The sequence below is a fragment of the Accipiter gentilis genome, chromosome 5 (assembly GCF_929443795.1).
Source record: "Accipiter gentilis chromosome 5, bAccGen1.1, whole genome shotgun sequence".
NCBI classification, from domain to species: Eukaryota; Metazoa; Chordata; class Aves; order Accipitriformes; family Accipitridae; genus Astur; species Astur gentilis.
This window is the reverse complement of record NC_064884.1, coordinates 33,014,327-33,022,599: the sequence shown is the minus strand read 5'-3', so window position 1 is coordinate 33,022,599 and position 8,273 is coordinate 33,014,327.

The window sequence follows — 8,273 nt, the reverse complement described above, 5'->3', positions numbered from 1 at the left end:
CCAAAACAAAAAACCAAACTCCACCCCGAAACAGGAAAGGTGGTGTCCTTAGAGGCATGGCCACAGTTTTACAGTTTAGGTGGCTGCTTCTCCAGTATCTGCTTAGTTGTCTTTCAGACCCCAGACTCTCCCAGTTCAGCCCGAGCTGCTGTTTCACCGCGCATCAGCTCTCCACTCCGCACGGCACAGCTCTGCGCACCGATGAAAGCCGATTCCAGCTTTCTGCCGATTCCTCCAGCTGATTTCTGCATTTGTTTCGCTTCCAGCAGATGGAGCTCAGGAAAGACGTGTGGCATCGTGGCCCTTTGCTCTGGGACACACCTCTACCCACGGAGACTCCCCAGGGCAGCAATACTCTGGCCTGTGGAACAGACCACACATTGCCCCAGCCGGTCCAGTTTTAAATAAAACTGTGGTGTTACCAAACCAACTGGGAGGACTCCATTGCTCCTGCCCACGCCAGCGGCGGGCTTCGGGTGGGGCAAGCCCACGCAGCTCCTCAGCCACCCACCACCGCCCTCACGGAACCCGCCTCAGGCGGGACGGGGGCTGACGGCCTCCCGCCGCCGGCGCCCCGCCGCCCCGCGCATGCGCGGCCCTCACCGCCCCCTCCGCTGCCCCGGAGATGGCGGCCGCGGCGCTGAGGGCCCTCACCGCTCCCCCGCGGAGCCGCCCGGCCGCTGCGGGCCGGAGCCGCCCCCATCGGTCCCCCCGCGGCTACCGCAGCGGCCCCCCGCCCCGCCCTGCCGGCGCGGAGTACCGAGCGCCGCCTGACGCCGCCGAGCCGTGAGTGCCAGCCTCCGGCGGGCCTGCGTGCCCGGCCCCGCCGCCGCCCGCCAGGGCCGACCCCCTGCGGCCGTCCTCGCTGCCCTGGCCGGGCGATCGGCGCTACTTGGGGTGCGCTTGGCGGGCCCTGGCCTCTCGGAGCTGGGAGCCGGGGCGCGGGCGGCTGCTCCGTCGCCACAGCTGCGGGGGCTTGGCGTTGTGGGGAGGAGGAACGCGCTCGTCACGCCGACCCGGCGTGTGGCGGGGGAGCGGTGAAGGGCGACGGTCGCGCCCTTCGAGTCATACCTGTGGTATGTCTGGTTTTTTTAAATGCAGGTCCTACTGCAGCTCTTCCGAAAAATAATCACGTAGGGCAGGAAAACTTTGAACTTTAATAAACTCGGCGGACACGGGTGAGGTTTGTCGGAAGGTTCTTTGTCAGTTCTTGTACGCAAATCGGGGATCGTCCTGGGTCTCTTCCCTGTATCAGTATTGCCAAAGGTGTCTCACGTAAGCCTCAAATGGCGATTTTAAAAAGAAAAATCTGCATAAGAGTGCAGTCATACAAAAGGATGAGATTATTATTGAACAATTATGACTCAGCTTTCTGTGTACATGTCTCTGTGTGGAGGCTTGCGTGCCAGCAACTGGAGCAGTGGTGGTTTGGTGATGGGGCATCACCTTCCTTCCCTCATCAGTGCATGCAAATCGCATGTTTTGAGTGACTATTTCACTTCACGTCCTCCCAACTACTGCTGTTGGGGTGGAAGGACCTGACCCAGAGTGTGTGTAGCCCTCCCCGTTTTCCAGGCTTTACCCTTTTGTGGACAGTCAGGAAAGACCTGCTCCTGCTAAGATGGGAAGGTCACGCTAGCAGTTTAACACCAGCACAGAGGCTGTGGCCAGTGTCAATGCTCAGGGCTGCCCAAAAGCATGTGCTTGTCCTTGCCTAGGGCTGCACTCGCAGGGGCTGACTGTGCCACCATGAATTCGACCCAGTTTGGAGTCAACTCCTTTTGAGGGCAAATGGTCTTGGTCAGTCCTGAATGGCAGATATAACAGTATAATACATATATATATAAAATAAGATCTAATAATATTTAAAATTATGTATTTTCTCATCAGTGAAGATGTGAAAAGATCCCCCCATCTCGTGTACCTGCTGCTGCAAGCCTTGGGACTTTGTGCTCTTGAGTGCTTTGCGGCCTACCCTGCAAAGGGCTCTGCTCTCTGGAGCAAGCCTGCTGCAAGGCAGGGCTGCGAGAGCCCTTTCTCCCCGCTTTGGCTTTCCAGTGCAGCCTCTCGGTAAGGGATTGCTGTCACAGAGATGCTCTTTGGGCTGCTGTGCGGTGCCTGCCCCTGTGAAGGGCTGCTGGCCGGCCAGCCAGGACGCCTGGGTGGTTGCGCTGGTGTGACTGCACCATCTAGTGCTGTCTTCTGCAAACTCACCGCTTGTCTTGGAGCCAAAAGGAGGCTCGACTGGTTGCTCACAGGTCGACAGGGATTGCACCTCAAATGCGAGTAGAACCATACTTCCTGTTTCATAACGCCCCAAAAGTGGGAGAAATTGATGTGGCAAAGGCAGCAGCTTCTCCGAGCCACTGTCTTCCCTGTTAGGTGAGCTTCCATCCAGCTTGGACAGCCATTAGAGAGGAAGAAGCATGGCACAGCGCTGGCTTGCATCAGTGATGCACGTGCACAAAATGCACGTGTGAAATAATAAGCTGCTTCAGTGGGCTCTGAAGGGAAAATGCAGGTTCAGTTCTAAAGCGGTAGCTGCATTCAGTGCCAGTCTGAATCAAGTCGGGAAACGATAAGGCAACAGCAGAAATAAGGCCCAGACCCACAGCGGCTGCTCACTCGGCTCCTGCTCAGGTGCTGCCCTAAGGCACAGCTCCTGCGAAGGCCTGATCTGTGCTGAGAGCAGCGTCTTTCGGCTGCAGAAGGGGCGGCATGTACGCTGGATGCTGAGGCCAGAAAGAGATCAGGTCTGCTGCCTCTGCAGCCTTGCCGAAGTAACCGTTTGGTAGTTTCTGATAAGCCTGGAAGTCTTCAGAACTTAACGCAACAAGCCACAGGAAAGGTGTCGACCAGACTTCTGAGCTGGAAGGCAGGAATATGCTAGCTTATCCCAAACGGCGTTTGGAAGCACATCCATCGGCAGCTGGGCTGCTGAGTCTCTCCTGCTTCCTTGGGTGATAGAGGGGACACCTGCAGCATGATGCAGGAGGAAGGATAAGCACCTCACCCCTCAGCCAGGCAACTCTTTTGCTCATAAGCATGTGGATTAGTGACTTCACGAGTTAATGAGCGTGTTTATTGTTGAAGCAATAAATCAGAGAATTGAGAATCTAGACTAGTTTGTCAGAAGGGGATTGAGTCCTTGTTTGATTTTTACCTAATGAGCTCATGAAATAAAGCTTGATTCACAGAGTAGTACATTGCTCTGTGAATTTGAGAGACCCAAATGAACCATGACAATCCACAAAATTCACTGCTGAAACTGCAATTACACAATACAGTAGTAACAAAATGGAAAATGCGTCAACCATGTGGCTGAGAGATTAAGGAACAGGATTGAAGGAAACATGGATTTATCAGGAAGCTCCCTTAGTGTATTGCATTTGCGTGGCAAGGGTTTGGTAGCGAGGGGGCTACAGGGGTGGCTTCTGTGAGAGGGTGCTAGAAGCTTCCCCTATGTCCTACAGAGCCAATGCTGGCCAGCTCCAAGATGGACCTGCCACTGGCCAAGGTCAAGCCCATCACTGATGGTGGTAGCATGTCTGTGATAACATATTTAAGAAGGGGCGGAGGGGAGAACAAATGGCAACTTCAGCCAGAGAGAGGAGTGAGAACATGTAAGAGAAAACAACCCTGCAGACACCAAGGTCAGTGAAGAAGTAGGGGGAGGAGGTGCTCCGGGTGCCAGAGCAGAGATTTCCCTGCAGCCCATGGGGAAGACCATGGTGAGGCAGGCTGTCCCCCTGCAGCCCAGGGAGGTCCATGGTGGAGCAGATCTCCACCTGCAGCCTGGGGAGGGCCCTAGGTTGGAGCAGGTGGATGCCCAAAGGAGGCTGTGACCCCACGGGAAGCCCGTGCTGGAGCAGGCTCCTGGCAGGACCTGTGGCCCCATGGAGAGAGGAGCCCATGCTGGAGCAGGTTTTCTGGTAGGGCTTGTGACCCCGCGGAGGACCCACGCTGGAGCAGTGTGCTCCTGAAGGACTGCAGCCTGTGGAAGGGACCCACACTGGAGCAGTTTGTGAAGAACTGCAGCGCGTGGGAAGGACTCATGCTGGAGAAGTTCCTGGAGGACTGTCTCCCGTGGGAGGGACACCACACTGGAGCAAGGGGAGAGTGAGGAGACCTGCCCCTGAGGAGGAAGGAGCAGCAGAGACAACGTGTGATGAACTGACTGCAACCCCCCATTCCCCATCACCGTGTGCTGCTGGGGGGGAGGAGGTAGAGAAAATTGGGAGTGGAGTTGAGCCTGGGAAGAAGGGGGGGGGGGGGGGACGGGGTTATAAGATTTGCTTTTATTTCTCATTATCCTACTCTGATTTGATTGGTAATAAATGAAATTAATTTTCCCCAAGCTGTCTGTTTTGCCCGTGATGGTAATTGGTGAGTGATCTCTCCCTGTCCTTATCTTGACCTACAAGCCTTTTATTTTCTCTCCCCTGTCCAGCTGAGTAGGGGAGTGATAAGAGTGGTTTTGGTGGGCACCTGGCCTTCAGCCAGGGTCGACCCACCGCACTTAGAAAGCATAGGGCCTGCTTCAAAACCGAGCCTGACACAGTCAGCAGATTGGAGAGAGGCTGTGGATCTGTGCTGAGGCACACTGGAATGGTGGGGCACCTCCTCCACACTCTGCAGAGCAGTACAGAAAGTGTACATTTGTGTTAACTTGCATGTTGTGGCTCTGCTTCTCTCTTCTTTGAGTAGATTTCCTAAGGTTCCCGGAAAGCTTTGCTTTTGGCCAAGGCAACAGGCATGGACTGAATATGAGGAAGTCCTGCTGGCAGCTCCGTTGGCACAAGGGCTGAAATACTGGCACTGCAAGGAGTGGCAACGGTTACTGACAGCTGCTCAGGGACATGAGCTGAGCTCTGCATCTTGGTACACGTGATCTGTTCCAAAGCATGGATGCATGGAGAGCATGGCAGCAAGGCTGTTCTGCAGACGAAGTGTGCTTCATCGTTTTGGCTAAATTTCATTAAAATATGTCCTTTTTAATGGCAGGCTTGATAGAAGCCCATACTTAAGGACAGTCTATTTCTCTTACTTGTAGAGATGATCATGGATGATTTGGCAAATATACATTAACAGTGTGCTGCAAAAGACTTCTTGCTTCTTTCTGCCTTTTGTTCTGGTTTTGGTATGAGTGGGATTTCATTGTCCAGTGAACAACAACAGGCATTTTTACAAACAAAACCAAATGAACAAAACAAGAACTGTAGAAATGGAAACATACTGGCTCAGGTAGGATGAACAGCCAGCCTTTATCACCACTGGTAGTATATCTTGATTTCATTACGAAGGTACGCTGCTGTAACTAACAGCATAATACTTAACAGTGTTGCAGTAGGAATGTTAAGTGGAATTTGTTGTAGCCTAGCTACTCCTGATTGTTCATATCTATGAAGTATCTTGCCACTTTAAAACATTTTTTGGCCTTTAGGAAGCAATAAATAACGGAGTCAATGACAGAACTCCAAAATTAACTCTCCCTTAGTTGTGTTTACTTTTTAAGATTAAAAAGGTGTGGAAATACAATCAAGGAAGAGTACTTTAACCTGGTTAAGAATGAATCATTTTGGTCTTCAATTGCTTGGGCTGAAGTTAACTAAAGAACTATATTACTTGCCAAAAAGGCAAAGTACCCAAAAAAGGTAATCCTGCTGTTAAGCAGATTGGGAAAAACTATTGCAAGGGATTGTGATGCTACCGGCCACCATAGAACTTGCTCTTGTCTAACCGTGTTTCCTTTAGCTAATGTAAAAGATTTTGCAATGTTGAAGAAGTTACTTAAAGCAAACAGGAAGAAATCTACCTTTTTTTTTTCTTTTTTTTCTTGTGACTGACTACCGCTTGTGACTGGAGCTATTATTTTATGGGATTTGGAGCTGAACAGCCAGAAAGCAGATTTTTTAAACATCAAGATAGCAACTTAAGGCCCTGCAGTGTAAACAGGAGCACAGTTTAAACTATTCAATGTTTGTAACACTAGTATCTTTTAATAAATTCTCCCCCTGCAGAAGCAGAATGATTATCAGACCAGTGACCAAGAAGATACTTGATACAAAGCCGACAAAAAATATTGATTGATTGCAGAGGACTGCAAACTTCGCTTTCAGAAGTGATAATCATCTGTTCTTTCTGTTGAGCAGTTGATAGATTTGTAGGTGTTTGGAACTTCTGAAGTCAAGGCAGAGGTGTCTTGCAAAGTAACTTTGAAATTACTCCTTTGGAAATACACAGGGGCTGAAGGTCCAGCCCACAGCCTTGAATGACAGCAGATTTTCACTGATTATTCAGTGGTTCCTGCAAAGCTGTCCCCTTTTGTTTGGTAGAAAATTCACAACTTCAGCAGGTAGGCAGACTGAATGAGTAATGAGCAACTCAGTCACAAATTTCTGAGTTAAAAGATAAAACCTGAAGTTATCTCTAGCTGTAGTAATAATAATTCAGATGGGGTTTAACAAAGAAGCTTGAACAAAACTATAGTTGTGCTGTAATTACCCAAATTCTTGATGGAACTGTTAAAAACCCGAATATACTGTTCCACTGCTCAAGCAGTGAGACGCAGTGAGTTTAACATCACTATAGAGCATCAGACAATAAAAGGTATTTCAAATAAACCATTATCATAGCTGAACACATATAAAAATAATCTCTTTATTGTGATCTTTTTTTTTTCTTTTTACCTGACAGTGGTATTTCTTAAGCATAAATATTAACATGAAAAAGTATCTCTGCTGAGCCTGCAATTTCATGTTTCTTGCAGCAGCAGTGCTGTCATAACCAACTTCTTCCCTGGCTGCTTGTTCCCTGCCCTACACTGCCCCTTCTTTCTGGGCAGTACACAGCGTGCAAGGCCACACTGCCCACCAAATGAGGGACCTGACCAAGTGGAGTCACTGCTTCCCACCCTCTTCACCCTGGATGTTGCCAGCAGCAACACTGGCTTCAGTAAGCCTCCTTCCTTTGCCCTTGCATAATCCGTGAGTCGTCTGAAATGCTCTGCAGAGCTGAAATAGGGAACAGATTTGACAGAAAAATAGCATTTCTTAAGACCGGTTGTTTTTCAGTAGGATCAGTGCAGTTGAGCCCATTCAACCTGTAACTAACTAAGCAAACACCGTGTTCTCCAAACAGTGGAGAAGGAGAGGTGAGAGCAGCAATAAGGTAAGGACCTGCTGAATGTCTCAAAAAATGGTGCATCTGTGTGTACCCTTCTGATACAACCAGCCACCTGGGGAGTTGAGCTAAACTGTTGTACTCTGCACTGGAGCAGAGCTGGAGCACTGTAAAACAAGAGCATCTGACTAAGCAGTAACTAATAGCCGAGGCGGCAGCACCTTTAGCAGCTGTAGTTATTTTGGAAATGAACTTGTGACTATCCCCTAAACCACAGCTACCTCAAAAGCCGACCTTACCCTGAATTAGGAAAGATTTATTCTTCTGTCTTCCTACTCTGAGAGCATTTCAGACGAAGTGAGATGAAATAAAAAACACACTTAAAGAAATTATATTGGTAGATGAAGACTCTAAAGTAAAAGTTTTAAAATGGGCAACACTAAAATAATTCTGTACGATGTCATCTTTTTTACCTCAAAACGCTTGTATACTTTGAAGTAAAATCAATTGATTTTAAATCTATTACTCTAATACAAGAGAGATAATAAACTCAACACCACTTATAATAAACTTTACAATAATTGTCACGTTATAATAAACTGGAAAAAATGAATACGCAGTGACTTTTTGTGCTAAATCCATTGTTTTAAGCTTTAGCAAGCTATTTGTTCATCTGTGTGATGGAGGTTTTAGTCCTATAGACAACACATCACTTGGCTTTTAAACCAATTCAGGAAGAGCTCTTTCAGGAAGATCAAAAACCATCAACCTTTCACCTTCAACTCAATAAATCATATCCCATTTAATTCAGTTTTTATTCAATGAAATGATGTATAAAAACTTACAAATCTGAGAACTTAACTATACACAAAAAGATGATATTCAGTTTAAACGTATACACAGAGAAGAGCTGTGGTTTGTGACTTGCCCTCTCCCGCCCCTCCCCCCAAAACACACACTGTCTCCATTTACGATGGGGCAATTATTCTGTCCCGCTTATGCCTTCTGTTGGCCCAGTTATTGCTCGGTGGGCTTCACTGCTGCTGTCAGTTTAGGTTTTTAGGCTACCAGCAAAAAATCTGGGCATCTATATAAAATAATAAGAATCAACAACTTGATTTTTAACACAAAGATGCAGTGCTACCATCAGC